This window comes from Cynocephalus volans, chromosome 9, assembly GCF_027409185.1.
Source record: "Cynocephalus volans isolate mCynVol1 chromosome 9, mCynVol1.pri, whole genome shotgun sequence".
In the NCBI taxonomy this organism is placed as follows: Eukaryota; Metazoa; Chordata; class Mammalia; order Dermoptera; family Cynocephalidae; genus Cynocephalus; species Cynocephalus volans.
In genome coordinates, this window is record NC_084468.1 from 122,927,643 (window position 1) to 122,940,687 (window position 13,045).

At 41.6% G+C, this 13,045-nt stretch overlaps 1 protein-coding gene across 5 annotated transcripts in view; it reads right to left on the reverse strand.

Annotated features, from left to right (window-relative positions):
- Nucleotides 1-11,941, reverse strand: part of ELF2 (E74 like ETS transcription factor 2) — a 99,971-nt gene extending 88,030 nt beyond the window's left edge. For 4 of the 5 annotated variants that reach the window (XM_063107696.1, XM_063107694.1, XM_063107692.1 and 1 more), the window contains exon 1: nucleotides 11,000-11,235. The gene's annotated coding sequence lies outside the window, so the exon portion shown is untranslated. Of the gene's footprint in view, nucleotides 1-10,999; nucleotides 11,236-11,775 lie in introns of those variants that run through there. The other variant, XM_063107691.1, reaches the window with a different exon arrangement.
- Between the last annotated feature and the right edge of the window lie 1,104 nt (nucleotides 11,942-13,045).

A 13,045-nucleotide genomic window follows, 5' to 3' on the forward strand; every position in this document is an offset into this window, starting at 1 on the left:
TTTCAGTTTAACAAGATGAAAAGAGTTCTGGAGATGGACAGTAGTGATGGTGCTATATAGTTTACATGTGTCCCCCAAATTCATGGGTTGGAAACTTAATCCCCAGTGGAAGTGTTGAGAGGTGGAATTTTTAAGAGGTAATTAGGTCACGAAGGCAGAGCCCACATTAATGGATTGTTATGACAGGAGTGGGTTAGTTATAAAAGCATGTTCAGCTCCCTCTTGTTCTCTCTTACATGTGTGCTCTCTTGCCCTTCCACCATGGGATGACACAGCAGAAGACCCTCACCAAATGCAGACCCTCGATCCTGGGCTTCACAGCCTCCAGAACCATGAATCATATAAATTTGTGCTTGTTATAAATTACCCAACTGGCCAGCCACAAAATAGATAGATAGACAGGATAGATAGATACGATAGATAGATACGATAGATAGATAGATAGATAGATAGATAGATAGATAGATAGATAGATAGATAGATAGATAGATAACCCAGTGTGTGGTACTCTGTTATACCAGCACAGAAATGACTAAGACACATGGTTTCACAACATTATGAATGTATTTGATACCATTGAACCATATATCTAAAACTGACTAAAATATTAAATTTTATGCTGAGCATATTACCACAATAAAAAAAATGGTTTAAAAAAATGACTAAATCCAAAGATAATGACTGGTCTGAGCACCTAAAATAGCTATAAATGAGATGAGGAAAACTGTGGAAGGAGAAGCCCAATATATCCCAAAGTAAACTCATCATTTTCTCTGCAACTGCCCAATAGTATTACCTTTCTTACTGTGCCCAGCTCAGTAAGCTACTCTGATACCCACAAAAGGTATCGCCCAAAAACAGAGATCCTGAAGTCATCTGAGACTCCTTTCTCTATCAGGACCATTATACTCTCTCGCTTTTGACTCCTCTACAATCTCATATCCTCTGCCCTTGCTCAGGTCCTTATTATCATTTCTCTGTACTGTTCAATAACCTCAGAATTTGCCTGTTTACCACTAATCTTCCCTCCCTTTCAGTCTACCACTACAATATAGAGTGATCCAAGATGGAATAATAATGTCAGCCCCCTCTAATCTCAAGCATTCTGATTGAATAGTAATAAGCTAGGGGTCTAGGTCTATTCTTCAGCATAAATTTTCATTCTGACATGTTCAGGTACAGAAATCATTAATCTAATCAATGTTCATTTATCCAGCCTCATTTCTTTTTACTCCCTTCACCCAATTTTATTCTACAGTTATTTGTGTTTCTCTATCCTCTTCTCTCTCGTCTTAATCATCCTTCCCCTCCTTGCCCATTTGGCCAGTTCCTAGGTATCTTATATATCTCAGCTCCAATGCAACTTCATCCCTCCTCAGGACTCAGTTAATATTTTCTATAATTCCCTTCCCCATAATCCACATTACACATCTCCCTCAAAACACCAGGGAAATAACAGCTTGCAGCAGATCATTTATTTGTCACCATATCAAGCCCAACCCCTATGCCTTTCTTTCAGCACTCTCTAACATCCTGCTTTTCTTACCCTTTTAATCTTATTTCCTATTACTCCCCCAAAGCACCAGGTTTTTAAAAATCTGTGGTTTATATAGCCTAAACCAGTGCCTTTCATACAGTAGATACACAGTAAATACGTGATGAATCCAAGAATAAACAAACACGTTCCAATCAGACAAGTATCTTTACTGTTCACTACACACACCATGCTCATTCCTGTTCCTATCCCTTTGCTGGTTCTCTTCTCTCACCAGGAATGCCTCTTTCGTTACTCAGATTTCACCTGTTCCTCAAGGATAACTTTTCCCCTACAATGACATCACTTCTTTCCTATCTCTTACTACACCAGTCTTTCAATAACATTTACAGAGTACTTCCTATATGCCAAACACAGGACTATATAGGAACACAAAAATGAAGTCAGGGCCTAGCCCTCAAACAGCTTAGAATCTACTAAGGAGAAACACATACAAGTAATTACAAGAATGCAAATGTCATAAAGGAAACCACAAAGTACACTGGGAACACAGAAAAAGAACACCCAAGTCAACCTCGGGGAATCTACAGAGACTTCAGAAAGGGGCCACCATTAATACAGGATGAGAAGGGGTGGAAATCAGCACAGTAAGAAGAAGGGAAACAACTTTGAATAATGAATGCTAAATGAATTCAGGGCAGAAAAAAACTCTATGCCAAATGACACCAAACCTAAGTATCACTCAGAAAAAAATTCTGATCAGACTATAATTTAATTGCATAGAGCACAGATCATACTCATTTTTTTTTAAAAGCATATGTGTATGATTTCATTTACTTAAAGTACAAAGAAAGGAAAACTCAATCTGTGATGTTAGAAATAGGATACTACTACCACAAAGGGCTCATATCATTAATATATAAAAATGCTTAAAATAAAGGAAAATAAGAACTAAAAAACCCGAGAGAAAAAGAGCAAAAACACAAACACATTCACAAAAAATAAATATAAAAATGGTCCTTAAACATATGAAAAGATGTTCAAATTCACTCAGAGAAATGCAAAATAAAGCAAAATGAGATACCATTTCTCATTTATCAGACTGGTGAAAATTAAAACGTATGACAACAACAAAAAAAATCGAACAAAAAAATGTATGACAACATATTTTGTTGGGTAAAACTGTAGAGAAACAGACGTGCTTATACGTTGCTGGTGGGAATGCAAATTAGTACTATACTTTAAGAGGGGAATTTGGCAATATCTAACAAAACTACATACACAATTACCCTTTTTCTTTTCACAGCTTTATTAAGATATAATTCACATACCATACAGTTCACCCACTTCTAGTATAAAATTCAATGGTTTTTAGCACATTCACAAAGTTGTGCAATCACCACCACAATCTAATTTTAGACATTTTCAGCATCCCCCCCCAAAAAAAACCCCATGTAAACAGTCACTCCACATCCTGCCCCAACCATCAGTCCCTGGCAATCACTAATCTATTTTTTATATTTAGAGGTTTGCCTTTTCTGGCCATTTTATATAAATAGAATCATATAACATGTGGGGTCTTCTATGAGTGGCTTCTTCACTTAATATAACGTTTCCATGTATTATTTCCATGTATTACCTCCATATATTATTACTTCATGTCTTTTTATTGCTGAATAATATTCCATTGTATAGATATACCACATTTTATTTATCAATTCATCAATTGATACACATTTAAGTAGTTTCTACTTTTAACTATTCTGAATAATACTGCTATTAAAATTCACGTATAAGACCTATGCTTTGTGTGGATGTTTTCATTTCTCTTGGATACAGACTTAAGAGTGGAATTATTGGAACATAGTAACTTTATGTTTAACGTTGTGAAGAAATGCCAAACTGTTTTTCCAAGCGGCTGCACCATTTCACATTCCCACCAACAGTGTATGATGATTCCAATTTTTCTGCATCCCCACCAACAAATGTTTTAGGTAATTTGTTATGCAGAAATAGATAACTAATACATCACCTTGGTTAGATACAGTAAAAATCACTTGCTAAAATTCAACATCCTTTTATAATTTTTTTAAAAGTGCAAACAAAACTCAGTGGCAAAATATTTTAAACTTTCCCCAGGTACTGGGAACATAACAAGTGTACCTACAATTACCACTTTAATTCAACACTGCACTGGCAATCTTAACCAGTAGAATTGTTATTATTCAAATGATACACTGGAAAATATCTGTTAACTCCAAAAGAAGCTGTAGATAATGAACAAAGAAATAAAAAAGAAAGAAAACACATGGAAAATAACTAGCAAAACTGCAGATGTAAATCTGACTATCAATGATTAAGTTATATGTGAACAGATTAAATCCTCTAATCAAAAGGCAGAAATGATCATTTTTTAGAAAAAGCATTTAACTACATGCTGTCTACAAGACACACTTTAGATTCAAAAAATAAATAGGTTGAAAATAAAAGGATGGAAAAAGATATGCCATACAAATAGTAAGCATAATAGAGCTGGAGTGACTATACTACTATCAGGCAAAACACTACTAGAGAGGAAGAGGGATATTTTGTCATGATAAAAAGGTCAATTCATTAAGAAGATAAAGCGATTATACAAGGGTACATGGAAAAATAAAATCAAAAGATAATATAAATCTTTCCATGAACTTTTTGAGGTATCCTCATATATGCATACATACCTAACAGAGCCCCAAAAACATGAAGCAAAAATTGACAGAAAAGGAAAAACAGACACTGCATCAACAACAGAGATTTGAATACCTCACTCTCAATAACTGACAGAATGGCTATATAGAAAATCAGCACAGATACAGAAGGCTTGTACACTATCAACCAACTTGATCTAATTGACATCGACAGAACATTCCATCCACTAATAGCGGAACACATTCCAAGCATAAATCATACATTGTTCAGAAATTATTACATACTAGGCCATAGAAAGTGTCTCAGTAATTTAAAATGAGAAAAATCATGTTCTCACATTACAAGGAATTTATTTAGAAATCAACAACAGAATGAAATTTGGGGTATCCCCAAATATTTGGAATTAAACAACATATTTCTAAATAATGCATGAGTGAAAAAAGAAATTAGAAAATATTTTGAACTGAATGAAAAAAGTTTAAAAGCACATCAAAATGTATGGGATGCAGCTAACTAAGTAGCTGGAGGAAATTTTATAGCTTTAAATGCCTCTATCAGAAAAGAAGATCTCAAATCAATAACCTAAGCCTCTATCTTAAGAAACTAGAAAAAGAAATGCAAACTAAACTCAAAGCAAGCAGAAGGAAAAAAATAATAAAGATTAAAATGGATATCAGTGATGGGCTGGCAGGTTAGCTCACTTGGTTAGACCATGGTACTGATAACACCAAGGCTAAGGGTTCAGATTCCCTTCCTGGCAGATGCCAAAAAAGAAAAGAAAATCAGTGAAATCAAAAACAGAGAAATAATACAAAAAAAAAAAAAATCTATTTAACCAAAACTTGTTTCTTTGAAAAGAGTGACAAAATTGACAAACCTTTAGCTAGAATGACCCAGTGAAAAAAAGGACAAATGCTTCCAAAATTAGGAATGAAAGCAGGACTTCACTACCAACTTCAGCAACATTAAAAGCATATACAGGAATATTATGAACTGTATGCCAAAAAAACTAAATAGCTTAGATGAAATGGACAAATTCCTAGAAAGACATAAATGAACCAAAATAAACTCAAAAATTAGCAGAGAATCTGAAGAGATCTGTAACAAGAAATTGAATTAGTAGCTTAAAAATTTCCCAAAGAGAGAAACCCAAGCCAGATCCTTTCACAGGTAAATTCTATCAAATATATTCAAAGAGGTAGTTAGCAATCCTTCACAAACTCTTACAGAAAACAGAAGCAAAAATACTTCTCAATTCATTCTAAGAGGCTAGTATTACTGATACCAAACCCAAAGACCTCATAAGAAAACTATAGACATTCCTTAAAAACATACATGCAAAAATGTTCAACAAAACATTAGCAAACCAAATCTAGCAATATATAATAAGAATTACACACCATGACTAAGTAGGATTTATCCCAGGAACACAAGGCTGGTTTAACATCTGGAAATCAAATAATGCAGTACACCATATTAATAGAAAAGACAAAAACCACATGATATCTCTGACACTAGGGTGACCAGTCATACTGGTTTGTCCAGGACTAATGCAAGACTTTCAGTGCTAAACCAAGGATGGTGCTGGGCAAACTGTGACAGTTGGTCATTCCAACAGATGTAGAAAAAGCATTTGGCAAAATCCAATAACTACTCATGATAAAAACTAACCAGGAATAAAAACAAACTTCCTCTACCTAATATGCCACATCTACAAAAAAACCACAGCCAGACTGTTCCATCAGTGAACCAACTACATGGTCTTGGAGAAAGACTCTGGGATTGTGGCTCAGATGTGTTCATCGAATACTCCTTTCAGAGCTTTTATGGGTATAAGTGACATGATATGGCCAAAAATCCAAACTGTGCAGTTGCACTGTGACAAACATGCAATGTGCTGTAAAAACTCAATACAGTTCAAATAAAATTCCTATATTAGTTAAAAAAAAAAAAAAAAAAAAACCTACAGCCAGCATTGTACTGAACAGTAAAAGACTGAATGAATTCCTTCCTCCTAATAATGTGAGGATGCCCTAATATAGTGCCGCCAGCTCTAGCCACTTCTAATCAACCTTGTACAGGTGGTTCCAGTCACAAAAGGAAGGAAGCATGGAGGAAAGGAAGAGAGGGGGAGAGGAATAAATGCATTCTCATTAGAAAAGAAGTAAAAATATATTTATTCACAAATGACATGATATCAAATGTCGAAAATACTAAGGAATTCACAAAAGAAATTACAAGACCTAAAAAACGATTTCAGTGAGATCAAAGGATACAAGATAAATATAAAAAAATCAATTGCTTCTCTGTGCTAGCAACAAAAATCTGACATGAAATTTTAAAAAACAATTACATCCACAACAGCATCAAAAAGAATAAAATACTTAGGAATAAACTGAACCAAAAAAGTATAAATGTGGTATACACATACAATGGAAATTCAGCCCTTAAAAAGAAAGAAATTCTGCAATATGTGACATGGATGAAGCTTGAGGACATTATGCTAAATGAAATAAGCTAGTCACAGAAGGACAAATACATCCACTTATGAGGTATCTAAAATAGTCAAACTCATAGAAGCAGAAAGTGGAGTGGTGGTTACCAGGGGCTTGGGAGGAGAGGTGAGGAGTTACTAATCAGCAGGCATAAAGTTTCAGTTAAGACCAATAAATTCTAGAGATCTGCTGTACAATACAATACTGTGCCTACAGTTAACATACTGTACTTTACACTTAAAAAGTTAAGAGGGTAGATCTCATGTGCTTGCCATAATATTAAAAAAAAGCATAAGATTAGTACACTGAAAATTACAAAACGTCATTGCTGAGGAAGACCAATAAATGAAAAGAAATGTTCACGTTCATTATTAGAAGACTCAAGATGGTAAGATGGCAATTCTACTCAAATTGATCTACAGATTCAACACAAGCCCTATCAAATTACAGCAGAATTTTTTGCAGAAATTAACAAGCCAACCTAAAGTTTTTATATAGGACCCAGAACAGTCAAAACTATTTAAAAACAAGAACAATACTGGATGGCTTACATTACCTGATTTCATAACTTACCATAAAACAACAATAATCAAGGCAGGTTGGTAGTGGCATAAGGATAGACATACAAATAACGGAACAGAATTGAGAGTCCAGAAATAAATTCTTACATTGACCATCAATACGGAAATAATAGTCTTTTCAACAAATGTTGCTAGAACAATCCATATGCAAAAGATTAATTTAGACCTTTATTTCACCCCATACACAAAAATTAACTCAAAATAAATAATCAAATCTAAATGTAAGAGCTAAAACTATACACTTCTAGAAGAAAACAAAGAAGAAAATCCTCAAGACCTTAGATTAGGCAGAGTTCTTTCATACAACAACAAAGCATGATCTGTAAAAGAAAAAATTAAGAAACTGGAATTTATCTAAATTAAAGGTCTGGCCAGTTAGCTCAGTTGGTTTGACCTTGGTCAAGGGTTCAGACCACCTTACCAGCCAGCCGCCAAAAAAAAAAATTAAAACCTGCACTTCAAAAGACCACCCACATACTGAGAGGAAATATTTGCAAATCATATATCTAATAAAGTACTTACATCCAAAATAAATTTTTTAAAACTCTTAAACCTCAATAAGTCAATCCACTTTAAAAATGTGTAAATGAATTTGAATAACTATGTCACCGTGAGATAGATGAATGGCTAACAATCATGAAAAGATGCTCAACACTAGAAGTCATATGGAAAATTCAAACTAAAACCACAATGAATTAACCACTTCATACCCACTAGAATGGCTATAGTAAAAAAAGACAGACAATAAGTATTGGCAAGGACATGAAGAAAACTGGAACTCATACATTGCTTTCAGTACAGACACTTTGGGAAACAGTTTGGCAGTTTCTTTAAAAAGTTAAACATATAATGCAGTAATTCAATTGCTAGATATCTACCCAACAGAAATGACACCATCTGTCCATATGAAGACTTGTACTCAAATGTTCAAGGAGCATTGTTCGAAACAGTCAAAACTGGAAACAATCCAAACACTGATCAATTGGTCAACAGATAAATGTGGTATATCTATACAAAGGAATACTATTCATCAATAAAAAGGAGTAAAATACTGGTACATGTTACAATATGGGTAAGTCCCCCAAATATTATGCTATGTGGAAGAAGCCAGATGCAAAAGACTACATATTGTATGATTCCATTTATATGAAATATTCAGAAAAAGCATATTTATGGAGACAAACAAATCGTGATTGCTTGGGGCTGGAGAGGGAAATGAAGATTAACTACAGACATGCTAGAGGAAATTTCTGGAGGCAATGAAGATGTTCTAAAATTGGCTTTGGTGATAGTTTCACAATTCTACATATTTACTAAAAATTCTTGAATTGTGCACTCAAAATGGATGAATTTTTTTGGTATCAAATAATTCAAAAAGCTAACTTAACAAGTGTACCTACCCCCAAAAATGAAAATACATACACACAAAAACTTGTACACAAATATTCATAGCAGCATTATTCATAATAGCCACAAAGTAGAAACTCAAAATATCCATCGGCTGATGAGTGAATAAGTAAAATGTAATATATCCATCCAACGGAATATTATAGCAATAAAGCATTGATACATGCTACAACATGGATAAACTTTGAAAACATTACGCTAAATGATAGTAGCCAGTCACAAAAGACCACATATTGTATGGTTCCACTTACAATGAAGTATCAAGAATAGGAGAATCTATAGAGATAGAAATTAGATCAGTGATTGCCTAGGACTGCGAGTGGGGGTGAGGGGGAATGGAGGGTGACTGCTAATGGGTATGGGAGTTTTGGGTGGTGATAAAAATGTTCTAAAACTGACTATGGTGATGGTTGCATAACTCTGAGTATACTAAAAACCACTGAACTGTACACTTTAAATCAAATTGAACGGTATATGAATTATATCTCAATAAAGCTACCCCAGTCTCCCCCCCCCCCCCCCGCAAAAAGATATACAACCTGTGAGTAGGTAAAGCCATCAGCACTGGCAGGCCCTACCACAGCCACAGTTACCAATTTATTTACCTAGCATAGAAAAATCCCAAAGTTATAAATTCTTTCCAACCATACTCGAACTGATTATTTCGTAAATGAGTACTTATGCCTGAAATGAGGTACAATAATTAATCCAAGTAATTAATTCACTAAGCTTAAAAATAGGTTGACATTAAATATTCAAATTTCAAATGCCCAAGATATTTCAATTTTCTACTTCATGTGCTAAATTACTAGAAGATGTCTCCATAATATTCTTATGAATGCACCCTGTAAACTATATTGCCCTACATAAACTTTAATTATTCCTAAATTATTTTAAATACATCTTATATAAAGTCATTCTACCTTTTGAAGAAACTCTGAAGCACAAATATCCAATCCAATCCTATCTTAGTAAACTGTACATTCTTCTATGATTCTGGCACTAGAGAAAGTGCATAATTTACCTCTCGATAGAGACTTACAAATAAAAAGGAAAGCAAATCTGATTACCAAACACACGATTACTGTTCTCTCATCACCGGATTAAAATTTAAACCATACAGCTCAAGTAAATGTTCAGGAACATAAGAAAGAGGGACGATGAAGTGTCCCCCTCTTACTCATTTAATGAAGTACTAAGAATTTAAAGAAAGGCTATTCTGCAGCAAATGTGGCTCCTAGGAGAGCTCAGGATGCTGACACATGAAGAACATTAGAAACTGTGCAATCTGGATTACTCTCGGTGTTATGGAATTATTTTCTCTGTCCTTCACTGACACGGAATGCCTAACAGAAGCAGGAGCGGGGGCTCGGCTGCTCTGCTCGCAAAGCTGCTCGGGCAGAGTCGGTACCGAGCCCTGGCAGAGCCCTCGCCGTCCTGCTCCCGCGCCCCGAGAACATCTAGGAGCGCGGTCCCTAATGACCAGCAGCTTCGGGAGGAAAGGATCCAGAAGGCGGTCACTGGACGTGCGCACTACTGAGCCCGTTTCTGTTTTGTTTAAAAAATAGATTCTGATCAGAGGCAAGCCTCCCGACCCGCCCCACTCCCGTCCGGGAATAGGGGAAGGTGGCAGCAGGGGGCCGGCGTGGAAAACGAGAATAAAAGAACGGCCGAGTACAACCTGTCGTGCAAGCTAGCTGCGGAGGGAAGGAAAGGTAAGTGGCGACGACGAGGCCGGACGGGAAAGGAAACTAGTGTCCAGCCCCCCTCCCCCCCGCCACCCAGAGCGGCCGGAGCCTCCCTGGTTCCGCCCCGAGCTCGCCGCCCAGCCCCGGCGCCGGCCGCAGCCTCCCGCCCAACATAGACCCTCCCAGGACGCGCTTCCTCCGGAGTCGGACCCCCGCCCCGGCCTCCCCGCGGGATGAGGCGGGTCGGTTCAGTCCGCTTCTCGGCAGAGGTGACTCGCGCAGAGATGTAAACAGTGAGACCAGCTGCGCTCGGCCCATCCCCCCCCGCCGGGGTCCGTAACCTCTTCCCTCAGCCCTGCCCCGCGCCCCGTGCTCCCCGCGGGCAGGCGCGCAGCGCGCCTTCCCCTCTCTCAATGTCCCGCTCTCCGACCGTTGCCCAGGGGCACTCAGCCCCTTTCTCCCCACCCCCCACCGTCCCCCCACTCCCCGCGGGTGTCACCGCCACAGCCTCCGGAAAACCCCGGAGCAAACAACACAGGCACGGGGCGGGGGCGCGTAGGGAGGAGGCGGCTCTCGGGACAGCAAGGCTTTATCGCCTCGCCCTCCGCACTCCCTCTCACCAGCCTCGGCTGCCCGCGCTCTTACCTGCTATCCGCGTCGCCTGGGAAAACCGCGGCGTCCCTTTCCCTCCCAGCAGGGCCGCGGACTAGCCACCACCACCGCCGTTGGCTGGGCGTTCGGAGAGATCCCGGGCCTCCCGGGCAGCCCAAGCCGTTCCACAGGGACAGGAGACAAAACAGAGGCGCGCCGCCGGCGCAGCGCCCTCCGCCCGCGCCGCCCCACCGACCCCCCCCAACCGCCGAGGCGACGGCGGCGACACAGAGCCCGGCGCGGGGAGCAATGATGGCCCCCGCCCGGCTCCTGGACCCCTCCCTCCACCCCTCGCCTCGGCTCCTCCCCCTCGGCCTCCTGCCGCCGCCACCAGGACACTCGAGTCCGCCTCCCCCACCCCGCCCGCTCGGAGCGCTCCTCCCCTCCCCACGCGGCGGGGGGAGCGGCACCGCCAGTCACCGCAGCGCCTGTCAAACCAAGGACCGGCTATTTATACCATGCGGCCCGCCAACCGCCCCCCCCCCCCCCCCCCCCCCGCCCTCTGAACCTGCCTCTGCTGCCTTCTCGAATCCGGTCCTCCCCTTATCGCCCAACTTCTCCCAAACCCGCCTTCTCAGGTAAAGACGCTTGCCACTCGCCCGGCTCCCTGCCCGGGGCTCCCTCATCCCGCTCCCCGCTCCGGCCCCACACTGACGCGGGGGCTCCGCCGCTCGGGGCAGGCGCGTGGGGAGGGGACGACAGGGCCGCGCGTGCACCTGCAGCGCCCGCCCGCCCGCTTCTCCCAGCCGGCCCGGACCGCACGCACACACCCTTGCCACTCTCTGAGGCCCCCCGCGGGCCCGGCCGTCACCGCCGTCCCCAACTCGACTCCCGCCCTTCTCCTCATGGGATGGCTCCGCACTCAGGCAGTCTGACAGTTACTGGGGGGGCCGAAGGGTTGAAAAACTCCTAGCCCAGGTCTTTCGCGTCCCCACTCAGCCTTGGCTAAGTAAAAGATGGGGGGCGCGGGCGGGCGGGAGCGCGACGCCGGCCCCGCCCTGGCCGGTGACGCACGTGGCGCCCCGCCCCGCCAGCCTCGCGCCCTTCGGCGCCGCCCACTCCTCCTCCCCGCTCTCAAACGCCCGGCCTTGCACACCCGCGGACCACGCCCCATTCCCAGAAATTACCACCCGCCCAACGGCCCGACCGCGCGGCGGTTGATGCCCGCGTTGGCTGGAGGTCGGGCGGCGGGGCCCAGCGCGCAGCTGCGGAGCGCGGCGGGCGGCCCCTCGCGCTGGCCGGGAGCTGCCGGCCCCCGCACCAAGCCATTGTCGCTCCTCGCTTGGTCAGCGACGGAGAAGTAACTCAAGTCCAAGGATTGCTGGTGTGAGAATGAGGGAGTGTATTGGTGAGGGAGTATTTTGGTCCCAGTGCCTGCGAATTCGAAAACGAAAACCCAGCAGTAGCTGCTCGCTTCTGGTTTCCACACTTTCACACAAAGGGGAACCTCTGAGCAGGGCACTCTCACGCTCCTTCAAGTGCACAAAAGCCAATGACACGGTGCCCTGGCTTGTCCTGCGTCTGGACAGTCTCATTAATGGTCTTTCTTAGGCACAGTTATGCATACAAACGCTTCGATCTACTCCCCACCACCACCATTCCCCGTCGGCACGTTTTCTTGTATTTGTTTTTTCAACAAAGAGCATTGACTGTCCCGGTGCGCGCAGGGGTTGATTCTGCTCTTCTCTCGGGCTCCTGAAACCTCACTGCGATGGACCTGGCACCTGGCGCAGTACTCACCAGATTAATTTCTGGTCTCCAGCCTTACTCTTTTTTCTGCTCCATAACCAGTCTTGAGCGAAGAAGAAACCCTAAGGAACGTAAGTGGTAGCTGTTCTTGAAAGAACGTGTGAAACATGGATATAACCCTAGAGTAGGGCTCAAATGTCAGAAAACCACGGGAGGTTCCCCTGATTTAAGCCCCTGAAAAACCTAAGAATTTAATGATCTCTTTCTTTTTTAAAGCTGTTATTGTGTCTCTCTTTACTTGAGGGTGGGTCGTCCTTTCCTATCTTCAAAATCAACTCTAGGAGCTCCTAT